Source organism: Anomalospiza imberbis, chromosome 8 (genome assembly GCF_031753505.1).
Source record: "Anomalospiza imberbis isolate Cuckoo-Finch-1a 21T00152 chromosome 8, ASM3175350v1, whole genome shotgun sequence".
Classification (NCBI taxonomy): domain Eukaryota; kingdom Metazoa; phylum Chordata; class Aves; order Passeriformes; family Viduidae; genus Anomalospiza; species Anomalospiza imberbis.
The window spans coordinates 16,336,603-16,361,950 of NC_089688.1; the positions used below are offsets into that span (position 1 = coordinate 16,336,603).

At 42.8% G+C, this 25,348-nt stretch overlaps 1 long non-coding RNA gene across 10 annotated transcripts in view; it reads left to right on the forward strand.

Annotated features, from left to right (window-relative positions):
* The first annotated feature begins 7,680 nt into the window (after window positions 1-7,680).
* The window catches only part of LOC137478006 (uncharacterized), a 181,433-nt gene continuing 163,765 nt past the window's right edge, over window positions 7,681-25,348 (forward strand). For 3 of the 10 annotated variants that reach the window (XR_011001338.1, XR_011001334.1, XR_011001340.1), the window contains exon 1: window positions 7,702-7,930. This is a non-coding gene — a long non-coding RNA (uncharacterized lncRNA). Of the gene's footprint in view, window positions 7,931-25,348 lie in introns of all 10 variants that reach the window. The other 7 variants (XR_011001337.1, XR_011001336.1, XR_011001344.1 and 4 more) reach the window with 7 other exon arrangements.

Consider the following 25,348-nt stretch of genomic DNA (forward strand, 5'->3'; position numbering starts at 1 on the left):
GGCCGCGCCCGCCGCCAGCCGCCGAGGCGCGCGCGGCCCGGCGGGGCGGGGCGGGGCGGGGCGGGGCCGGGCCGGGCAGGGCGGCTGCGCGCTGCCGCTCCCCGCGCCGCCATCTTCCCTGTGGGCAGCGGCCCGGGCGGGCGCGGCGCGGGGGCGGGGGGCGCTCGGCGGAGCCGCCCCGGGAAAGGCTCCCAGGAGCTCTCCTCGCTGCCAAGTGCCAGAGGCGCGTTTCCTGCCGAGAGTGGCACGCTTTCAGGTGTTCGGGGCAGGCTGCCCAGCTCTTCGGTAGCCGAAGCTCTGGCGCGGGATGCTCCCCAAGCTGCCGCCCGCGTGCAGTCTCCTGGCTCAAGACTCGCCCCGCTACACGCAGGCTCGGCGAGCCGCTGTGTAATCATTCATTCTGCCAGCTTGGAGGGTTGCTGTGTGTTTAGGGCAGGCTCAGGCCGTTCAAGAACCACAGAATCAATTGGGTTGGAAAAGACCTCAGATCACCGAGCCCAACATGTGACCACGCACCAACCTGAGAAAGCAGCAGAGCGGGACGGGGACAGGAGCAGAGCGGGATGGGGACAGGAGCAGAGGAATGGGGACAGGAGCAGAGCGGGATGGGGACAGGAGCAGAGCGGGATGGGGACAGGAGCAGAGGAATGGGGACAGGAGCAGAGCGGGATGGGGACAGGAGCAGAGGAATGGGGACAGGAGCAGAGCGGGATGAGGGGACAGGAGCAGAGGAATGGGGACAGGAGCAGAGCGGGATGAGGGGACAGGAGCTGAGCGGGATGGGGACAGGAGCAGAGGAATGGGGACAGGAGCAGAGCGGGATGAGGGGACAGGAGCAGAGCGGGATGGGGACAGGAGCAGAGGAATGGGGACAGGAGCAGAGCGGGATGAGGGGACAGGAGCTGAGCGGGATGGGGACAGGAGCAGAGCGGGATGAGGGGACAGGAGCAGAGGAATGGGGACAGGAGCTGAGCGGGATGGGGACAGGGGCAGAGCGGGATGGGGACAGGAGCAGAGCGGGATGGGGACAGGAGCTGAGCGGGATTGGGACAGGAGCAGAGCGGGATTGGGACAGGAGCAGAGGAATGGGGACAGGAGCAGAGCGGGACGGGGACAGGAGCTGAGCGGGATGGGGACAGGAGCAGAGCGGGATTGGGACAGGAGCAGAGGAATGGGGACAGGAGCAGAGCGGGACGGGGACAGGAGCTGAGCGGGATGAGGGGACAGGAGCAGAGCGGGATGGGGACAGGAGCAGAGGAATGGGGACAGGAGCAGAGGAATGGGGACAGGAGCTGAGCGGGATGGGGACAGGGGCAGAGCGGGATGGGGACAGGAGCAGAGCGGGATGGGGACAGGGGCAGAGCGGGATGGGGACAGGAGCTGAGCGGGATGGGGACAGGAGCAGAGGAATGGGGACAGGAGCGCGGCTCTTTCCCTGCTCGCTGACTGCACTCGCCCGTCCCCAGTCAGGTGAGCTGCTCGCTGCTCTGCCTGGTCTGACAACGCAGTGCTTCCTGGAGCACCTTTGGAGAGCTAGCTCTGCTATGCCAGGTGCTTCTTCAGAAGAACCCTAAAGCAGCAAGGCATAGTTGTTCTCCGACTCATGCTCCTTAGTCAGTTTCTAAATACCCAGCAAATGAGCCTGATTCTGCCTTTGGCCATAAATTAAAAAAAAAAAAAAAAATCCAGAGCAATGCCAGCTGGGCAGGGAATATCACACTCACTCTAGCGTTACTAAGAGCACACACAGTCTGTTTCCATTGTTTATTTCTCTTGAAATGTACATACATTCCTCCATTGACACTGCATGAATAGACCTCATTGTAAGAGTATCCACTGCTTTTAATTTCTATTGCTTTTGACTGGTTTTAGCTGCACTTATCCATACATTAACCGGAAGTAATCAACTATGCTGCATTATCTTTCCTTCAGTCTGTGTTTTTGCCTTAGTTTGGTAAACACTTTGAAATCTTCTACCAAGCCTGCTATTTCTAGGTGTCAAATTGTGTGACCCACTGTGTGAAGAACATGCTGAGAATGCAGCTGCTGCTGGAACAGGCTTCATCACAGTGAAGTGGAAGGAGAATTTTTGAAGAAAATGAAGTAGCACACATGTAAAACCCGGTCCTGGGGTGACTTCATGATGCTGAATTTTATCCCCATTCGTCTGTTTGGCCCAGAAATAAGTTTTATGCCTTTAAAACTGGTTCCAAGAGTGAAGGGGGGGGAGAAGGAGCTCACAGTTTGTTTGCAGAAACTGCCCTTTCTCCCCCACATTCTTTCTCATGGACTGTGTTGTCTGCAGCACAGACAGCATGAGAAAGCTCTCCTTTGCTTTTAGTTAATTTTTTTTTAGCTAGCTGAGGCAGAGAAGTTCCCTGGACTGTGGCTTTTCTTTTTCTTGGAACTGATCAGCCTTGCTTTGGACCGAAAACCCAGAAAAACACCGGGAGCTCATGCTTTTGGCCCACCAGGGCCTGGGATGCAGCATTTTCCATCGCAGGAGGGACTGATAAAGACTGAGCGAGCCGAGCTACACCCAACAAAAAGAACTCTCTCTGAATTTGCCTCTCTTCAGAACAATGAGAGATTCCATTGTTTAATATTATTATTTATTTCATGCTTGTAAGTACTTGGCTTGTTAAATAAACTGTTTTTTCCACTTTTCTCCAAGGAAATCTTTCCCAAACTGGTGAGGGGGAGGGCCCGCTTGAATCTGTTTTCTAGAGGGACCCCATTCAGAAGTTTCCTTCCAAATTCACCCTAAACCAGGAGAAGCCCTTAGAAATTAACAGTTTTTAAAGCTATGACAAACAATTGCCTGTTTGACCTAACTTCCCTCATCAATTCTTAACTGAATTAGAACAGACATTCCTAAACTATGTTATGTTAAGAGGTTCTACCAGCATTTTCCAGGAAGTTCATAGCATCCTATTCATCAGCAGAATTTAAGGATTTGTTTCGCTTCAGCCTGCTTTGTAATTCCTTGGCTTGCTTGGAAACCTTGAGGCCCATAAGAAATGTTGAGAGTTCTCAGACACTGTCAGTTCAGACAATTTAAAAATTCTTACAAATCCTATGATTTTTGTATCACATATTTTAGAACAACAACAGACTTGACCACTGTTTGTTGTTTTTTTTTTGTTTGTTTGTTTGTTTTTCTACAACCAAGATTTTGAAGGTGGCCATCAGCCAGGATGATGATGGGAGGAGAAAACCACACTGGACTTTGATGCAGTGGTCTGAGAAAATCTAAGTTGCAGTATCACTGAGATTCTCCTGTAACTATTTAAACTTCTTAGTTGTGTCCATTGAGTACACTAGGAAGTAGTGGCTTCTTTTAGTGTACTTTTTTGCAGTTTGATATTTCACCTTCCCACCTCACTCTGAACCAAACTGATGTAAGAGAGTGGGATTTTTTAAATTACAGTAATGGAAGAGTACTAGTCTTGTAGTACTGGTAATAGATACCAGAAAAAATATGGCATCTAATAGCTCCGCAATTTTAAGTTAAATTCAGAGAGGTTTAACCTAAAGCTCAACAAAACCTCCACAGGAATTCCCTATACAAGCACACAAAATACACCCTTCATTGAGAGTCCAGGCAGGAAGAAACAACAGCACAGGAAATTGTTCTTGGAGAACCCTTCTACTCGTCAGTCACAGGCTGTTGCAAACCAGAAACGTTAACACACCATCTAATTATTTGATAGGATTCATATTCCTTCACAAATGTGATGAATAATCCAAGTATGCTGAATCAAGCCAGAGGAAAATTGTTCCTTCCCCAGCCTTTTATTAACTCTTTGTGATATAAAGTACTTGAAATCATAGAATAGTTTGGGTTAGAAGGGACCTTAAAGATCAGCTCCCCACTATGGTTCGGGATGTCACCCAAAATGAGATTGTTCTGTGACATTATAACATGTGGGTGGATGATTCTTGTATGTGAGAAATCTTAACTTTTACATGTACTTCTCTTTATATTTGACTTGAAATTAGAGAACAAAAAAATACCCCTTCCACCTGGTTTTGGCCCCTGCTTAGTGCAGACTTAGTGTCCCTTACAGTGGGTATTATGCTGTTTTTGTATACTTTAGCTTTGAAAGGCTCTGGTAATGGGGCTTAGTGTGAACCAAGACACACTTTACTGGGATATGTTTCCCGATATTTAGGCTTTATTTCCCATTGTTTTTAGCATATCTTGTCACATGTTCATATGGGTCCTTGAGACTGCTTTAAATCCTTTCCTGTTGCTAAGCCTAGAATTTCACTACACAGCTTTCAGTTTTGTCCAGTGCTTTTATTTTTACTAACCCAAATTGCATTTAATTGTAGTTTATCTTCAGTCCTCTACAGCCCCCCCCCCCATTTTTGCAGTTTAGAGAAATAGAGAAAGGGTATTTTGAGAACAGTTTTTTTTTTTTTTTTAAGTAGAAATGAGTGCTGAACCTCAGAGCTATACAACGATGAAACACCTTGCGAACACTCCTTTGGAAGCGCCCACGGCTCCCACATTTTCTACTGCAGCCGAAGGAGATTCCGGTTTTCCCGTCCCGATTTCCCCGGAGCTCGGGGGAGCGCGGCTCTCCCGGGCAGCGAGCGGGCCGGGCGCCTGGCGCCCTCTGCCGGGCGCGCCGTGGAACGCCCGGCGTTCCTCGGGAGCGCCGCTCCCGCGTTCCCGAGCGCCCTGCTCCTTCGGCCGGTTACGAACGTGCTCCAAAGGCACTCCAAAGGATGTTTCCTTCGGTTGATCCTGCGAAAACGCATGTTGCAATTTCAGAGTCTGACACGTAGAGGAATCTGCAACTCTAGGTTACAGTTGGCTTTATTAGAGCCTATTTTTCTTTCCACTTTCTTGGTAACATGGAGTTCTACTTGAATATTTCCTTGGTTTTTTTGTCACTCTTTGCCTCCGCTTATGTACATCTTGTCATAGTTACAAAGGTCTTGTAGTCAAATAAGAGACAATTCTGTGGTTGTGTATGACAAATGAATCTGTTTCATTCCTGTATTGTGACTTAGTTAGCTTTCTAGTGTTCACGGGTATGAAGAATTTTTTTTGTGACAGCGAAATGAGTAATTTGTCTAAAAATAAACAGCGAAGTATGTGAATAATAAGTAAATGAATAATTTGTCATCTTTCTGTCAGGGAACTCATTGTGCTTTGCATTTGTTTTACAGTTCTATAGACAGTAGGCTGGAGCACAGAGTGATGACATGTATTTCCAAAAGTCTCAGTATGAGTCTGTGGCAGAGCCAGAAGAAGGAACCAGGAATTTGTGTTCACTGACTCATCCAGTTGGAAGTGCATTACTTATGGGAATTTTTGAGGATGTGAAAAAATAAAAGAATCTGTGAACAAAGGGGTTTTTCAGTCTCAGATACATTGAGCAAAGGAAGTCTGTAACATGCTGGGGTGTCTGGAGCTGCTCCAGTTTGGCCAATCTAAAGGAACAGTAAGAAGATGATACTGAGGAGCACTGAAGAGGAGCACACAAAGGCTTTTGGTGCTCTTATATAGGATGGTGATGTAACTCTGAAGTGGGTGGTATTATAGCAAATAACTTTCCAGCTGACAGTGTCAGATGGTCTCACGGCTGGGAGGAGCTTTCAGGCTACCAAGTGTTTGGAGATGCTGTCCTGGTGCAGATCTCATAAGCACTGTGTGCTCTATGATGGGCAGCTCTTCCCAGCTTCTTGTAGGTGCTGCCAGTTAGGGTTCCATAGTAGGCTGGGTCTTGGTCATTGTGTACAGCCCTCACAATGCTCACTTCTTTTCTTGGCAAGTGTGATAAAAGGCTTTCTCAGTACTTATCTCTAGCCTCGATCAACAGTCTGCTGCCAGAGGATGTTGTGTGGTTCTGAAGAAACTGACATTTGCAGCATCAATACTGCTGTGATTTCTTGCATTTTGCCTCTGAATGCAGGCCCTGCTGCCAAGAAGAACTTTCTCACCCATAATACTTCTCAGCCATCTGCCAAAGTAGATATTGGACAGTTTGCCAGGTTAAGGCCAAACTGTTTAAAATTTAATTTATTGGAGGCTTGTTAGTTTGTCATGCATATTATCGACAAAAGTATTGACAGGGTCTGTTCTTCTGTTGCATTCATATGTGAAAGTAATTTTTGTCTTCTATTTTTTGTAGCAGCTAATTCAGCCAGAATTCAAGTGTGAAGGCTTTTCCTAATTTAGAGGAATTTTAAGAACTGGAAAATTATGCTACGTAACTAGCTAAATTTGAACACATCTCTGAATTTACATAATAAATGCCTGAATTTTGCAGTTAGCAGAACTAAAATATGGAGAGGATCAGAACACTATTTAAGCACTCTGTCTCACTGCTATCTCTAATTTCTTTTATTCTGATGTGTTTCTTTTGTTCAGATGTAATGGGAAAAAAATCTAACTATTTCAGTACTGGAAGAAGCTCGGGATACAGTCTTTGATCCTCACCTTCCACTGTCTTTAGGTATTATCCTCATTTCACAGATGGACAAATTAAGGCAAGCAACATGTGACTTTTTTTTCTTAAAGCACTTGGAGATCTGCTACTGAGAAACATATGAAAAAGCTACACACTTCTTATACAGTTATGTAGCTTTTCTTTAACATATCCAGCTACTTCGTCTCAGGCAAACTGAAAATAGGAAACATATTCAGCTAGGATAATGTACCTGCCTGCAGAGCATTCTGATTAAATGATACTTGAGTAGGTCATGTAGTAAAAATAATAACAATAACAATAATAAATAGGATGCTGCCTTCAGGAGCTCCCTCGAGAGCTCCTGATAATTTGTGGTTTTTAAAATTCTGATTGCTGTTATTTCTGATATATGGAAAATACTCCCTGGAAGTGCATTCAGTTCCTCGTCTCCTTTTGATGTCCTGCTCTTGGAGAGTTTTGTATTTTAGTTTTGACTGGCACATAAAATAATAATAAGAAGAAAAGTGAGTTTGAAAAATTAGGGTTAGAAGATAAATTCGTTGTGAGCAGCAATGAGCAAACTCAGTGCAGTCAGTACCTGAGAACAAGCATGGCCTTTGAAGAAAGCCTTAGCAATCACAAGTAGATTTCCACAGGTACGTATTTGGAAAACCACTGTACGGAGCGTGCAGTGGAGGGTGAATGTTGTTACAGAGAACTTGCCATATTCTACTTGGGCCGTGTAGAAATGATCCACTTCATACAGCGCAGTCTGGAAAACCGCAAGGATGAGTTTATTCCCTTTCTTATTTTCCTGTGCTATTGATTGCTTCCCGTGCCATCAGCTAACCCTGCAGCGCATGAGAGAAGCGCACTCGTTTCACTCGAGGTAGCCCGTGGCCCCGCTCGTTGTCCGGGGGCGAGTCCTTGCCCCGGCGCTGGGCAGCAGCCGAGCCGAGCCGAGCCGAGCCGCTCCGGGACGGCGCGGCCGAGCAGGGGAAGGCGCCGGGGGTGCTGGCGAAGAGCAGTGCGGCAGCCGAGCACTAGATGCCACTCTGAGGCCACAGGAGGAGCTTGGCGACTCGGCAGCATCCCGGCACAGAGGGCTGGGAACGAGAGCGCTCGGAAAGCCCCGTGTGGGAGGGAGACAGGCCGAGCTCCTCGCATACCCCTCCGATGACGCTCAGAGAACAAACAGCGGAAAGGTGAATCAGGGGCCACCGGTGCTGCATTTGGGCCCCGCGTGAGTCAGGGCCAATGGCAGGTGCTTCGGATGGGAACGAAACCTCCATCCAGAGCTAGCAAATAATCTCCCGACTTCAATGGCTTTGTGCACAGGTGTCCCCACTTCTGACCTATTAGCCAGATGGGCTCAAAAGGAGGGTGGAAGAGCAAGGTGAAAGGGCAGTTATAGCTCACTGGATGGGATTTCATGAGAGTTTAAGGATGATCTGAAGACCTGTGGCTCTTACTGTGTTTCTGCTGGTACAGTTGCCCTACAGGTAGGTCTTTAAAATTCTGTGATCAATAGAAATGCAGTTAACAACTCCCTCCTTCACCATTCCCATACATCTCCTACACATTGCGGCATTGTTCTGAGAACCAGGCATCAAAACTGTCTATAATCTGACTAAACTAATAATGTGCTTGAGTCACAAACCTCAGCGTGGGTATTGCGTGGCTCAGGAAATGCAGGAGTATCTGAAGAAAGGTTTGGCTGGTTGTCAAGATACAGACTAGTTGTGCAATTTGGATTCAGATCAAGGCTGAAATGTGGAATGAAGTTTTGATGGGGCAGCATCTTTTCTTGGAAGTGAGTCTGCTTTGCTGAACAACTTGAAATAGAACACTTTCTGTGAGTGACCCATACTATATGTTTTCTAAAAAGTACTCCCTGTTCATGCACTGTAATATTAGCAACACAAACATGTTGCTTCAAAGTACTGAAGAAGCTGTGAACTACTAAAAGGGCAGTGAAAGCAGAGAAACATATATCTATTTCCTTTTACGTGGAGGGATTTACCAAAGCAACATCATAGTTTTGAGTGAGCTGTGTGGCTTGTAGTCATCAGCCTTAAGAATGAATACATGTCAATCTGGAGGAAACAGGAAGGGATGAATCCTGGTAAAAATCCTAGTCACTGATGCGTATTATTTCTCTTCAATTACTTGGTATTCCTACAGAATCAGGAATAGTGTGCAATGCATTGCTAAGTGAGTTGTGTTGGTCTCAAATAGCAGGCTTATAGAGTAAATAAGATTTTCACTGCTATTAACTACAAGAATTATTTTAGGTAGAAATGGTGGAGGTACAGGTCTCACAGCTGAGTGTTTTTTTGAGTGCGAACCTCCTAAGACCACTAGCATTGCTTCTGTGGCCTGTACTCTACTGCGTCCCTCCCACGTGAACTGTGATTGGATCTAACCCTGTTGTGGCAGAGATGTGTGTGAGTTTGACCTTTACAGAGTTAAGTACTCAAAAATAACTGCAATGGCAAAGTGCAAGTATAATGCATTGTCTGGCTGTTTCATTCTCTACACTAATTGGTCTGTACAAAGAATAAACAGATATTTACTGTAACAGAGGATTGTATATTTGGTGTTCAAGTTCCTGTACTTGCTCTTTGCTGTCCAGTTTAAACATCTGTTACATTGGGATCATAAATCCTACTAGTGAAATATAGCCAGTATGCCCTAGAAATTGAGTGGCACTTCAGTAGCCAGCTTCTAGTAAAAAGTATCAGAAAGAAGCATTCTGTCTTTCCTGCCACCACCTACCTTCTGGCAAAAATATCTTCTGAAGAGTGTTTGTTCAGTAATGTACAGAAAGTCCATGTGTATTCCTTCTGTGTATCTGTAAGTATGTGAAGGTATATTGCCCTGTGGTTGTCTAAGTCCACTGAGTAATCCATCTGGGGTCCCTCAGATGTGTGACTAAAGCCTGGATACTTATGTAAAGCAGGATGTTGGGTCAGTTTCTGTTTTCTATAACTTGAATTTAAATGTAGAAGTAACTACTTTGAAGTAGAGCATTCTTAGATATTGAGGAAAGAGTTTGGTCCTTTGCACGTGAACTACACAGCCATTGCACACACACACTTTTATCCATGAAGCCACCCTAAGTCCTAACGTGGAACTTCAAGGTTCTCTGTTGGTAACATCCATCTTCTGCACCCTCCTCGTATTAGCATTGATCTACAGGGGAAATAGAGAACATGGCTGTGTTATTATATACCTGACTGCAATTTCTGCTCTAGTGATTGAATGTACATACAGAATTTTGAAACATGGCCATTCTAACTTATTTTGTCTTCCTGTCAATAGCATGGCACTTGTCCAAATTAGGATCGATATAAGCTGATCTTTTTATGTTAAACTGTAATGAAGTTGCCCCTCCTATTGGAGATGTGATCTTGCTTCAGGCAATGCTTTTAACTGTGAACTTTTGGAATGGAGATGGGGGAGAAGGGGAAACGGAAGCAGAGGAATGAGCAAAAGCCAGAGTGGAGAATAAAAGCATTCCTTCTGCTTCTTGAAAGTGGTAGGAGTTGGGTAAGAGGGGGACTTGGATATGAAGAGAGCTGGCTTGTTAGGACTTGTACTAGTATGGGTAAGAACTGTCAGCCTCTAGTACTGTCAAAAAGCCAGTGGTGGACACTGGGAATGAAAGCCTGGTTCTCTTGAAACGTCATGCCGTGTTACCTTTAATTTATATTTTAATTTCTAATATTTTCTTCTATTTCATAAAGTTTGTGAAATCAAAGAACTGAAAGAACAGAGGAAAAATGTAATGAGGCAAGGAGTGGGGAATGAGAGATGTAGAAGGGGATATTAGATCAACCATTTTTCCCTTGTGGGTAGGATGAGATCATCTCTACAGTGACTTCTCCTGGTCATTATCTAGTTCAGAAGAGTTTCAGGGTATCGATGTTGTGTCATAGCTGTAGTGTGACATTTCACAGGCATTCACTGAAACTCTTCAGACTGCCCCTCATTTTACGTCAATCTTATTTAACTTGTATGGACAAAATGTAGAGGGCAAATTTTTTTCTATCCTATTTCTAGGGTAAAATGTTTGTGGAAGAAAGATGTTTGGTCTGGCTTTTGGAAAAGAGTCTGTGGGGGACTATATTAATTTTATTTTGTAAGGGAAAGACAATGAAGAAGGGAACTTGGTGGGTTTGGAGCTGGTAGTCACTGGCTGAAATTGACAGACACTTTCCTGGAACAAAGAGATAATGGTATTTTGAAAGGCATCTTTTCGTGAACCATTTAAGAATAAGTTGGTTTCTTTCGTGGTTTCTCTCAGAACTGCCTCTGAGCCACTCTTACAGCTCAGTTTTGGCTGCTATGAATATGTGCAGTATTTCTGGAGAAGCCAGGAATGTCCCCTATTCCAAGTGTCTCATTTGTATCTCTGTCCCATACAGCAGGGAGGTGTGAGGCCTGAGGATTCACCAGCTGTCCTCAGTTTCTCTGCAGTGGCAGGTGGGCCAGCAGCAGTGAGAGAGCTCTTAGCCTGGTCCCTGAGCTGGCTGATAGGACAGAGCGTGGGGGGCACTGCAGCAGGGACCCCTTGCTCAGAGTAAATACAGCCAGTCTCACGTTCTAGCTCTCCTCTCCAGAGTGTGTGGGGTTCCCTGGAGGCATTCTGTCACTGGATCTCTTGGTCTGTAGTCTCAGTCAGCAGAGCTGCACTTCTATGTGATTGTATGTAGGAGATTGTTAGTTTCCTTTGCAGCTTTTATCTTTTCTTCCTCTTAAACCTTTTCAGTGTGTGGGTGCTGCCCCCATCTTCCCTCCATCCCCACTATATAACTATTTCAGTATGTGTGTCTTTCTAAACATTTCTGTTATTATCATTTTTAGTTACTTCATGGAAGTATCTAGAATGATCCATACAAATACAGACTGTTGGATTTGAGAAGCATATGACAAGATCTTAATAAGAATTAAAAATGATTGAGTAGGACTGATAAACTGAGATAAGTAATGCAAATTAAGGAACTAAGCAAATGGTTTCTTTACTGTCAAAGAACTGTAGCTGAGTTGGAAACTGAATTTTTGTTGTATTCTCTTATGTGGATACTTTTAATTCCAAGGATGTGTCTTCCCTTCTTGGAGACTTAAGCAAAAAATAAGTAAGACCCCTCTATTTCAGGCTAATGCTGAAATGAATAATGAAAAGTTAGGACTATGATAGTCAAGAAGTTTTTGAAGTTTCAATCAGTCTGTAACATCCACTTCAGCTTCACTCTATTATTCTACTGGGACCCTATGATTCAGTTAGTGAATTTGTACACATTTTTGTACCCCTGCATACAAGATTGGCTAGCTATAATTTTGGAGACCTCTTTACAATAGTTTTGTGCTTGCAAGCCTCCAATATCTAAATATCTCAAGAAACTTTGATGGTTATTAAGGCCTTGGTGAGGGACAGTGTCTTTTCAGTTGCACGGATAATGAACTGAGACAAAAGAGTGATGTTTGGGGAGTAGTACAACAAAATTATGGTAAATCTGGATGGAAAACATCCACCTTGTTCAAGGGAAAAACTCTAAATTCTAAGACAATTTTCCTTGTAGTGCAAGGATGAGAAATTAAATTGTGAGTGCTTTTTGTGAATTACAATGAGAGAAAACCTCAAGCATTACTTTGGGTCTGTGGAGAGAATTTAAGATTTTGATGATCCTACGGTGAAAAGGCAATGAATATCTTCTTTTCAAAAACAGCTTAGTATTGGGAATAATGTTGAATATGAAAAATGGTATTCTTCATACAAATTTAAAAATATTTATTCATCCAGTGTTTTAATTCATGTAGTTTGTCAAAAGTGGTTGATCTTTGAGAAAAGAAGTTTTGGTTTACTGAACATACATGTTCATCCTAAAAATGTAAAAAAATACAACTAGCTGTAGTGCCCAGCAAAGAAAGTAGAGAGAAGCTACAGGTTTTTTGGAAGATAGGTATTTTGCTAGTGTAGGAGGTAAAAGTTAAGACTTGTACATAGCTTTTCAAAGAGTTTGGTAACCTGTTGGCATAAATCAGGATACCTGTGGTGAGGTCTGGCTGTCAGTCTGCTCCTAACTGTGCCACAAAACTACTTTTTTTTTTTTTTGTTTCAGAAAAAAAAGCAAAGCACAGATATTATATGTAAGTTAATATGCCTTAGTGACAGGAGATGGTATTTTCTTCAAGTCTGGGAAGCAAAGTGGAAGAGACAAGAAGCAAAGCTGGGAGACATAGAAAAAGAAACCCAACCAAAAAGTTACTTGCCCTTACCACTAAAATCTTGTTTTCGGAGACCCAGCATCAGTGACAAGGCAGATGCTGGCAATGCTCCTGCTCAGCAGGCCACTATAAACATATGTCTCAGGTCCCACAGTTTATGTGACTCTCCCTGTTAGCTGGTACTCGTTGCTACGGGGGCTCCATTTGCTTCACTTCGGTGTCGGGGGCAGCAGGGGAGGAGTGAACAAAGCTTAGGAAACTCAGTGCAGGGAAAATGAAGTGGATTATTGGATGCTGATGTAGGATATTTCTAATAATTGATCTGTTAGTTTGTTTGCAATACCAAAAAAGATGGACTATATGGAGCAAATTCAAGGATAATTCTATTAGTTTAAAACCAGATTTTTTTTCCTTGGGTCTGAAATACTTGCATTTAGTGTGGTTTTCTTTTTGTTAAAAGAAAAAGTAAAATTGAACTGAATTTTAAGAAAGTATTGCAGATTTGAGTTTAAATGGTATATACATTTTGCATTCAGCATATCAGACTGAATGATCTGGATTTTCAAAGAGTTTGCCTAGGCTGGAATAGCTAAGCAAATCTGAAAGAAATTTGCAGTCAGTGTAAATCTGCATTTTAAGAGCTTGCTCAATCATTCCACCTTAGACAAACAAATCTTTGTTTTACATCATCTATGTTCTTATTTCTGAGCTGTTTCATACACAGAATGCTTATAAGTGTGGACGATTATGCACAGACTGTTGAATAAAGACAGATTGTGAAACTGGAAAGGGGAAAGTCAGTTGTAGCCTCTCTTTATGGAGAGTAAGAGTTACACCTCCAAGGATTTTGCCCTATTACTTTGGAAATTAGAAGTCAGACTTAGTAGTGGGTGTAAAAAGAAGAGTGGCAGTCATGACTATGGTAACACTGTGTGGGAGAATTGTGTGCATTACAGGGAAATAAACATCATGGAATTGTAGTTCTGGGCTTTGACTGTTTTCTATTAGCAAACAGGTTACCATAACTGATTTAAACCCTTTATTGGCACAATTTAGTTGATACCCATGGATTTACACAAGGGATTAAATTAATCTTCAGTTTTCCTAGTTTTCAAGCCCAGAAGGACTATTAGCTTGTACACTGTGGTCTGCCACACAGCACAGGCTGCAGAATTTCATTTAGTTATTCAACATCAAACCTAGTAACTGGTATGTTTTGAAAAAAAAGTGTCTCTGCAGGGAAAAATCTCAAGGAAAGGCTGTTGGAAAATTGCTGGAATGATCAAGTGGGTTTTTTTACAAGGCTGAGACCTTGATTCTGTTCCTAATTCTGTGGCAAATTTCCTCTCCATGCTCTAATTTCAATGCCTATAGCTTGAAGAGAGGATAGTTAATCTCATCTGGAAATAAATTTAAATTCCATAGCAGAAGACCGAAAAATGTAAGTAAAACATCACTCTGTGACTGTAGTCAGCTCCCTCCTCTATCCCTTTTGTTCTTCTGCATTTCTCATTTTGCTTTTCCCATCTGCAGATCTGTGATATTTTTACTGAGTGCAGTAAATGATGTGCTGACCTTCTACTGTCTTTAGTACTGCCTATTAAAGTTTTATCTATGTTTTCTTGAAGAAAAGTACAAATTAAGACAAATTTCTCTAAAATCTCATGCATTTGAATAGACAAAATGCTAAGCTAGCGTTTCATTTGTTCTTAATACAGCACTTCAAGAGTGTGTGTTGTTGCTGTTATTTGCATAGCTGTGTAACAAGATGGGTGGTACATGAGGTTATTTTTTTTTGTGTTGCATTTCAACTTTCTTTAGGAATTACTGTAGCAAATCTGCTGAGTATCTCATAGTTGTGTCATTCCAGCCTCTCGAGTATTCATGCCATGCTGAGGTTGGAATTCAGATTTTGTGTCTCAAAACACATGGTTTCAAGTGCCCAGAGACAGTGGTGTGGAGTGCCTGTGTTATGTTTCTGCCCAGGAGAAACTGTCCTACAACCCAGGGACTGGGTTCTGGATTGTCTCCTGATTCAAGCTGAGTATTTATATCTCTCCATGCAAGTATAAAAGAGAAATGACTGATGTTTTCCTTGTTTCTAAGTTTTACTTAGGGACTGACAGCTGGAGGCTTTGTAAAGAAAGGATCCGTAACCAAATGGACCCATGGGATATAGGCACTTCATTAGAGTTCAATATTATAGTGACAGGTACCTTAGGAGTGAGATCCAAAGATTAGATTATATGGCAAATGGAAGCCCCAGTTTCCAAGTGTGATTTGCTGTCAGTAATGGTGCCATGGGCATGAATGTCTTGAGCAATATACGCATCACTGACAGGAAAGGCTGAGGAAGAGGGTGCAACTTCTCTGCTTCTTATCTCGGGTTTGCATTTTATTAGATGCTGGGATCAGTCTAGTCCCTATTGTTTTCACAAACAACATGAGGGTCTTGTCTGCAGACTGCTTTAGGAAGGGTTGGCCCCTCTCAAGCCCTACCAACAAGGGCTCTGTAGCTACTCTTCCCCTGTTATTTGCCAGCTGAGTGTTACTACAGAATCACCGTTGTCTTTGCCTCTGTAGGCCTTAGGGACTGGTAATAGCTGCTGTTTTCCCCATACCCTGGTGCTTTTCTTGATCTTTCTTCAGCTGACACTCCTAGATCCCCCTCTCCTGTTCCTGATCATTTGGAAGGCTTGGTCCTGGGAGTTCATCATGCCTCTCCATCGTTTCCTTTGCCTGGTGCTGCCCTGTTGCAGCCTTGGTCCCCGGGGGCTTGTGTGTCCTGCCTCACCAGTGTTTGCCTTGCCTGATGCAGCATTCAAGCAACACCTTAATAAAAAGCTTTCCTCCCTTATCTCCTCTCTGCTGCTGTGCCACTGGGCTGGGGATCGTGTTCCCATCTCTTTCACACGCACACCTGGTCATAAAACACTGGGTTTGTTTTTAACCTCAAACCAGGGAGCTTTAATTAAAGAGACAGTGACCTCTTTTATGAGTTTGCTCGCATAGGGTTTCAGGGCTATTGTCACATACAGCTCACATGACAGAGCACCATTGCACAAAGCTCCATTTACACATCCTTCCCCGGCTTTTTTCCTCTCCTCTTTTTGTTTTCCAAACGCAGAAGGAGGTTGTTTTCTTGTTTACCCCTAGGCAAAGTTGCCTCTCACGTTAGTAGCCTTTGGCTAACAGTTTCTTTGAAGAGAACACACCTTTCTTACTACTCTACTACTAAAGACATGGATGTCTTTAGACTTGCAGAAATGTTATTTTTTAATCTATGTAAGAAATAGTCTTCTGGATGTGAATGACTAGCTAAAACAGATCTTATCTTCTGTTCATTTTCCTTAGCTAGTTCTCATAGCTGTATAATGGAATTTCTGTTTCTTATGAAAAATACTTATTCACGGTTGCATTTACCTTCATTCATTAAGTTTCAGGTGCAATAAATAGAATTTTTGATATATGCTCAAGCATGATATGTGTAGGAACAGACACTAAAACTTGTCCATAGCTTTACGCAGAACAGTTTACATGTAATTTGAAGAGAAATTTTCACAAATATTGATGTGCATTCTCCAGCACGTATATTCAAAGATACACAAACAGAAAGATACACAGAAGTGTGTATGCAGTCCAGAACTTATTTGAGGTATGCAGACTTCTACAAAAGGCACTCATGCACAGAAAAGAGACAGCTGGGGCACAGACACAAGGAACCACGTAATTGGTGGAATCCAGAGGCACACAGGATATGCACACACAAAAGAAAAAAACAAACAAACCATGTGGAAGAGCGTAGTTGCCCTCAGAATACACCTTATATGTAGACCTTCAAAAGCAGGCACAGGGATAAGCCTGCAGGAAAACGTGTATGTAGAAACTGATGCCCAGTTAACTCTGAAAGTAGCGTAAGTTGCTGTGGACACACACAGCATGTTCAGGTGCTGGAACTCTCACTGAATTGTGCAAGATTTTTTGCATTCAATGGTGTTAGGAAAAGCTCAATTATATGGAAAAAAATTACACAGCTTAACTGCAAAGCTTGTAGATATGAAAACATGTGCCCTTACACATACAAATAAGTAGATCTATTTTGATATGAATACTGATGCGTATTTTTTACTTAGTAGATTAATAGATATTTGCCTAGACACAAACATACCACACACACAGACCCTTAGACACACACAGATATAGCCATGTCTATGTTCATTGAGAGAGACTCACTCAATATCTGTGTATGTGTGTATTGGGAGAGGGTCATAACCTTCTCCATTCTTCTCCTGAAGGGGTTTGGATAATGAAGGGAAAAGAAATGAGGCCTGGGGCTAATTTGTAGTGGCATTTCCTGGCCTCTCTTATGCCAATGAAGCTCCGTTTCATCTTTAGCCTTATCAATTCTGCAGTCATGTGGCTTTCCGCTTGGACGCCTCTGTCTCTTCACCCTCCTCCCCAATCTCCGATGCTAATGGAAACTTCGTTAATGCCATTAATCTGCTGACTGGGACAAGTCAAAAACATATCCACACAATCTGAGCCAGGGCTGCAAGCGTCCTGGGGCTGCTAAAAAAGAGGCACCCCTCGTGCTCACTGCATTCCTGAAGGAACTTCATATTGATTTACTTCTTTCTTTCCTTCTCTGCTTTATTCTTTGACGACTGTGCATACTTCAGAACAGACATCAAGTAGATGGCCTTTTTTTCCTGATCCCTCATAATGATATTCCTTCAAGAATCCTTTCCCTAGTCGCAGGGCTAGTGCCTTCTCTCAGTGCCTGCTCATGGTAGCCTTCTTGTTCTTATGCTGTCTTTGATGACAGACTTGTTATTCTTCTTGCCTAACAGAATTTCATAACTATCCAAATGTTAAGTGAACCTGTGTGGGCTGGTCAAAAATAAAAAGCATTCACTCTACCTTGATATTAGCAGACAGAGTATAAGTAAGTCTTTCATTATCCAACCACTGTTACTGTTGTTCTAGTGGCAGTTGCCACTAGATCTGTTCTTGAAGGACTGTGCTGTTGGGGGTGCCCTGTCCTCTGAAATGTTCTCAGCTTCCCTAAATAATTTTTTAGGAGTGAGAATGTAGCATTGCTTTGCATTTTACTGTTAGGCCAGGTTTTATAATGCTTTGCCATTGTCTTCTATCATGATTATAATTTTTGGGGATGTATCCTTTCCTTAGCTATGACCTCAACTTTCCTTGCCAGTGTAGCACACCTGCAGAAACTTGAAGCTCTGAGCAATGACTCACCATCCCCTTATTTCATAGTATTGTCCAGTGGCTGAGCATGTAGAAGTTCTTCATGTCAGGATTATACTGACTGAGGTTTCACCAAGAAGAGAAAATAGACTCTGTGTGATACTTGTTTTAGGAAGAATTTCTGTGATAATCAGAGTTCATACCTAGCTCTTGAGAATGTCAGGATGTTGAGTGATCTGTATTTGATCTATGAATCTTTATATACATAAATGAAATAGTGACAGTGAAGAAGGAAAAGACAGCTAGGAAAGGCATGCCGTCGGAGTTGTGACATATGGATATGTTTTGGGAAAAAAGCATTCAATTGATGAAAACAAGGAGAGAAGTTGGCAGTTCAGCATGAACTTTGATGTCAGACTAAATCTGAAATTATATTGGCCATGACAGAAGGCTGAGCCTTAGTTGCCACCTCCACACAAACATCACAGTAAAAAGGGATTGTTTTACAAGGAGAAGACAAAGAAGTTTTAAGTTCTTCAACCCTGGCAGGGGTTGAAGTCAAAAGTTCATCCTTATGTAGTTTTGGGTACAGAGAATGCATGTCATTTCCCACCAGCCAGGAGATGCTCCACTGAACAGAGCATCTTCTTCCTCTGGTCAGTGCTGGGATGAGACATACTTATCTTCAGGGTATATTAATGCATTGCACTATCTGATGTAAAAAGATTCATGCTGGTTGGTACCATGCTTATTTTATGGGCATTGCTGAATAATGGGGAGGGGGAAAATCAGGTAGAGATTGTTACATCTTGATATGAAAGAAAAAAAAGAAGCTGGGATTTTCAGTGCCCTAAAATTCCTATTTAGTTGAGTGGGATGGCATCTGTAAACCTAAGGCCAGCACCAGCTGGAGCACTTTCAGAGCTCCAGTAAAAACAGAGAACTAAAAATCAAATACTTATAACCTTAAGTGCCAGGACAGTTAACAGCTTATACAAGACCATTCATTTTGGTTTAGATGTAAAATTTGCTTTCCCTTCTTCATACTCTCTGATTCAGGATTTGAAATCAAAACCTTGGGGCAAAAAATGATCATACCTCATTGTCCTGGACAAGAATAAAGGAAAAGGATCTTCAGGTGAGCAAGTAGTTTGTGCGCATCAAGCTTTCCATTCCAGAGGGTATCTTAATAGAGAAGCAGAGTCACCAGGAAGATAAGCCCTGTGCAAGATCTAACATTGTCCTCCCCAGTGACCTTGGCAAGTTGTTTAATCTCTCTGTGTATCTAGACTTTTCCTGTTCAGAATATTCCTATGACAAACTTCTTGAGAAAGAAGTTTCTTCCTATGGATGCATCCAGCTAGAGAGTTGGTCATACTTTTGGCTAAAGTCACTCTACAGTAATATAACAATCTATGTCTCCATATGGCAGGAATTGTGCATTAGACTGAGAAGTAAAAGATGCTTTAGGCTTCTGACTGGTGCCAAGAAATAAATCAATTCAGCAAAGCCTGCATTAGCTGCCTTGGGTACAGGGAGCATCCCAGCTGTGGCAGCCCAGAGCCTATGGAGGTTAAATTTGGATCATGTCATGATGCAGCCTTCATGCTGGGAAAGAAGTTTAAAATGTCAGTGCTTCATGTCTTTTGAAAATTTCTATTTGAATGCCAGTGCTATGCACAAAGCTGCTGCTGCCCACTGATTGTATGCTCTGACCCATTTTTGCTCAGGCTTTTCGAACTGCTGGACTCATAGGAGCTGTCATATTGCTATGCAGATTCTGCCCAGCTTCCATTTTGTCGTGGAAAATATTCAAAAAGAGGTGGTGAATGCAGTTTTTCAGTGAAACAGTATTTTACTGTGGTCATGACACTCCAAAGATTTGGAGTAGATTAAGTTTGTTAGTTAAAATAGTATCAGTATATCCATTGGTCTGAAAACCAAGCTCTTTTTCCTAATTTGTGCAGTTTGCTTTATTACAAGATTTTATTTTTTTAAATTAAGTCTGTGTGTGGTAGTCAGGCAATGAAGCTTTTACTTCTGGTTCTGTTAAAATTTTGTGTTTTGACCTTGGAATAGCACAGTCTGTGTTTGCATTATCCATTTGTAAAGTGAGGAAAACAACAAACCTTCCTTGCCTTCTTTTCTGTCTTGTCTAACGTAGACTTGTCTGGCTCAGTGTCTTTTTCTGGCCAGAAGCTCCTCTGCTGGGGAGCTTCTCTTCTCTGTTGGGTTTTTCTGTGCAGGCTTCATGGGCTTCTGGCTTTGGACCCAAAGGCTGGAAATCAACCCATACTCAGGCATCTCTATAGCTTATCTTTTACCTGCAGGTGGGTAGTACTGGTATGTTCTGATGTCGTCATGCTTCTGTATCACTGAGAGATAAACAGAACAGAATTATACCACGGTCTCATTTTTCTTTACCTTTATATTTGTTTACCTATATATTTTTCTCTACCTTTATATATCTTTGCTTTCTTCTTCTGGTAAGTTTGGTGAGTGTCCTGTGAGTAGTCTTTAAGCTTTCCTGGAGGGAAAACCCAATATTTTGAGGAGTATAACTGTTTCTAGTGGTAACTGTAGAAAAGAGCATGAAGACTTTTTTTTTTTTTTTAAAATTCAGGAGTGATGTAATGACATCTGGGGAGTGGCCTTTCCTGGAATCATTGAGACCTACCAGTTCATGGTAAGGGAAAATTGGTGTGACTCATTACAGAATGAACTACATTCTTCGATGCTGAGGGCAGAGAACTGAAACTCACACAAATGCAAATGAATCTATGTTTTAAAACATTTGCAATCAGCAAGGGAAGAAACTTCTTTGCTTTAATGAAAGCACAATAAAAAGTAATACTTGCAGAGTTTATTTAATTCAGAGATGCTAGGCTCATTAGGCAACTGGATTAGAACATGATTCCGTCTCTTATTGGTACATAAGAATCATGTTTACTACTTTGAAAATACAGTCACTTCTAGGAAGGGATATTGGAGATCTTTAACTTTAAAAAATCTCCACAAACAATGGACATAAGATTAAGGCAGGAAAAATAGAAGAGAAGGTACACAATGGAGGGAAAAATTTTTCATCCTTACAACCATTGCCAAAAAGAACATTCTTGTAAAGTCTTGCAACAAACCCCTGGTTTACAGCCTTTGTGGGAAGTGTTTGAGTCCTGTCAGGTGGTGCCTCTGACAGCTGGCTGGCAGCAGCAGGGCAGGGCTTTAGCAGCACTGCAGTGCACAGCACAGCTCCTTGGAGGGCTGTGAAGCCAGGTGACGACCAGTCTCACTCTGCTTTGTGAGAACTGACAGGATCACAGCACAAATGACTCCAAACAGCTCTGCTTGGCCTGTCAGTGTTTAAATAGAATCAATTCCTCCTTCTGGTTCCTCAGGTCATAGGTGAATGCCATTGACTTGAGAGGAAACTGGTATATGCTCTGATTTTGAAGAAGGTGCAAGGGAGTGAAGGTCCTTGTTTCTAAAAACTTGCAAAATTTGCTTAGTTTGCTGTAAGGAAGCTGACCAAAATGAATACCAAGTGCTTAAACTGCAGTGGAAAGCCTGTTGTCCAAACTGTTGCTTTTGAATCTGATTAATGAAGCCATGGTAGCAGTTTTCACCTACTCCTTGGTCTAGCCTTCAACTGCAACATCCACCAACACTTCAGGTCTTGTGTCTGGGCTGCAGTCCAGGAATAAAGTTTGAGAGCTATCAGTCTATTAGTCCAAATTCTTGGGAACTTCTGATTTAAACAGGCAACAAAGATGCTATTAAATGTGATTTACAGAGTGTATGAATGTACTGGTTAAACCATAGTTCATGGTAGATTTTTCTGCCTCGCACATAAACTCATCTAGTCACTGAAACATCAACTTAAATCCTCTTCTGAGACACTCCTCTTTTGAGGATAGCCCCAAAGAGAATCTATCTTTGCAGTACTGAAAGAAGAACTCTGAGAAGCTGGAGGTTGGCACTATAGCAACTGCTACTGCTACTCTAGGGTACTGCTCTGGGCTTTGGTGATAGCAAGGAACAAAGGTGCTTTTCTTTGTTGTAGTTATTAGGGTTGTATTTTTTTTTTTTTTTTTTTTTTTTTTTTGTTTGGGTTGCCCTTTTTGTTTTTGTTCTTGTTATTGCTCCTTATGCCACAACTGAAGGGATGTCACCTTCTCTGTTCTGGCAAACTCCATCTAGTACAAGTTGCTGAAAGCCATTGTGGTTTGTAGTTTGGTTGCCTGTAAGAAATGAATGTGCTGCTCTCAATCAGTTTCCCTATGGGTGACAATAAAAGAAATTTAGTGGTTTATTTCAGTTTCTTCTGAAGCAAAGTCATTAAAGGGGAGTTTGCCCTATTGCTACACTTATTTTATGATCTCTTTAGAAGAAAGAAAATGATTAGGACTTGGGATGAAGTCCTAAGACTGACCTCGATGTCCAGAACTCCAGCCTGACCTTAAAGCCACACAGAGAAGAGTTACCAGACACTTTGTGAAGTGAATCTGGGCTCCACTTTTCATCTGACAGAGCAGCAGTTTAGGAATCAGCATTCTGTTTGCCCTACTTACCCCCTGTACTCACACAGGAACACTGTTGGCACAGGCACCAGACTGTCACTTTTGTGACCGAGGGAGGAAAGAGAGGAGTCTTCACCCCATCTTCCTTTTCAGACAGTCTCCAGGAGTTTTGGAAGGAGCTTTTTACAAGCCCTCTTCTATTGTTGGCCAGGAAACAAAGGATGGAGGAGCTGGATTTAAGCATAATGACGTGAGCTCCTCCATGCAGAAAAACCCAGCTGAGAGACCCCCCCTGCTCCACACATACACAAAAAAAGGAAGAAAGGGGGAGAAAATCTTTGAAAATAACTAATTAAAGTTGTTTTAGCCTCTCTCTCTCTCCCCTCCAAGGGCGCCTAATCTCACAGGGGGCAGAGGGGGAGAGAGGCAAGAGGAACAATGAGAACCATCCCCCCCTTCTCTACACCCCACCTCCCGGTCTCTGAGGTTTTAAAACAAGAGGCCACTTTAAGTTAATGAGCTATCAGCTGACTGGGAGAAGTCTCTAATGAAGCCTGATGTTCACACATTCCCCAGCTTGCTGAATAGACTTCTGCCAATCTCATAACTGTCAGAAAGTTTCATTCATAAAATCCACATGCTGGGGGTTGTGGTGATGGGGGCAGGGAGGGAGGTGGGTGGAAATGGAAGAGAGGAACTCTGGAGTGGAGGTCTCCATGTGGAGCAGTCAGCCCCAGAGGCCAAACAGGAACATGCATGGCTGGGGCTGGCAGGCTTGAGGATCCCAGGGACCTGACTCCACTCTCCATTGTCTGGCTAGTAATTAGGAAGATCCTTCACATGGTTCTGGAAGACACTGAAGTCTGTAGGGATAATTAGTGAAGATTTAGGGGATGTTCCAGCTTTTATGTCACCAGCTTTGCTAGGGCCACATGGGCAGATGCTGGTGGCATGAAGCCTAGGAGTCATTCTGGGGCTTTGCTGTTCCTCTTGTCTCCTGGCAGTACCTTAGGAGCTGTGCCTGTGGGGACCTTTGGGGGAAGAACAACAAAAAGAAAGGGAAAAGTCTGAAGGAAAAGGCATAACGCTGAAACAGGAAGAAACGCTCTTGTTTACTGTAAATAAACTTGGTGGTGATGCATGCTGGAGCTAATTCTCCTTGGATACTGCGCGTGCTTTTGGCACTAGTAAATAGGAAAGATGCAGATACAGGTCAGAATCTGTTTTCCTCCAAGGGCTGGACTATGGTTCGAGTAGCAAATCAGTGTTGTAGTCAACAGTAATTGAGGGCCACTGTGTTCTTGTGTTTTGCAAGTTTTGACATAAGACAATTCAAGGTTGTTCCTGAAGTTTCTGAGCAGCAATGCCAAGCCTAGATTTTTTTTTGGACGTTATGGATCTAATGCTCAGAGCACAGGAATTGGATCCTAGAGCATTGGACTTTTCTCTCTCTCTTTGAAACTTACTTCTCTGGTGTATCTGTTTAATCTGTTACCAAAAAACAAAACAAAAGGCTCTACACCTCAAGGCAGGAAATACACTGAACATGAGGGTTCCCTTTTGGTCCCTTCCAATCCTTAAGTCAGTATGCTGGAGCAGGACCGGGGCATAATTGTTAGAGTGTCACTTAAATCTTGGTTGTGACAAAAGGCACCGTTAAATGAGAAACAATCTCTGCCTTGGGGAGCTTACAGTGTAAATACACAGTGCAGATTGAGTGGAAGAAAACACTTAAGAGTCTTATTCAAAGACCACTGAAACAATAGTAGGATCTCTGTTAACTCAGAGGAGCTTTGAAACTTGATCATCTGCCTGCTATTACACAGGGTGTCTGAATCAGGGCTCTGAAGTCAAATCCTATCCAGGACATAACTACACGGTCAACTTTGTTTGTGTGTTTCTTGTATACACTATGAAGAGAAAGGGATTGGATTTTTCAAAGTATAATAAGAAATTAGGGATGAATATTCTTGACACACAGAACAGCATGTGCTGGGGGCACATGTTTCTCAACCTGTTTTTCTATTAAGAGCATTGGATTCTGTGAAAACATGAGTATGCTGGGAAAGCAGCTGGCTTTTGAGATTTCTATGGACTAATGAGTCAATGACATAATGTTTCATTCACTAAAGCTTCTGGATTCCCACCTATTTTGTCATTGAAATTTCACTAGAGTAGTGTGGAGAACTATGTGGTTCTTCGTATATGGTGGAGGCAATACTGGAGAGGATGTAACTGGGATTTGACTGTAAACTGCAAAGTCTGTGGTGTGGTTGAATAATCAGGGAATATTTTTCCTCTAACTGCTTCCATGGAGATTTTGATTTTTCCCTTCCTTACACTTGGTAGCTCTATTACTCAGTTTTGTTGCATTATAACAGTACCTGAAGACTTAGACCTTGCTCAATTGGTTTCTAGGCAGCTTGTTTGCAGTGAAATTGAAGTATCTGTGTTAAATATGGGCACCTGTAGATGTAAGTACATGGGAATGGGGACCTGTGTAAGCTAGTGGGTGAGAAGTTCTGAAGAGCAGGGTGGGACATCTAGTCTGGCAGGTAGGGACTTCTCTCTTGCCTGGAGACACCTGTCTTTACATTGGTTCATAGCAGTGCATACATTCTTATTGAGGTGTGCTCTTGCTGTATGGATACAGGACTCAAAACTGGATATTGACCATAAATGCTCAACCTTTGAATATTTCCATGGTGTACCTTCTTAAATTACTTCTGGTGGTGGTCTTCCATTTATAATGGATCAAATATTCTGATGAGAAAGCTGTAGATTAGCACTTCACAAAGGCTGAAGAAGTTTCTTGGCTGAAGGGAAGGCAAACTTGCAGAAGAGGAGGAATCTCTGTGTATAGTTATTTACATACCATATAGCATATAATGGACTCTGTCTCATCTCTTCCATGTGCTGAGCAAGGAGCATCTTTGGAATGAAGGTGTGTTCAGCTCTACCTAT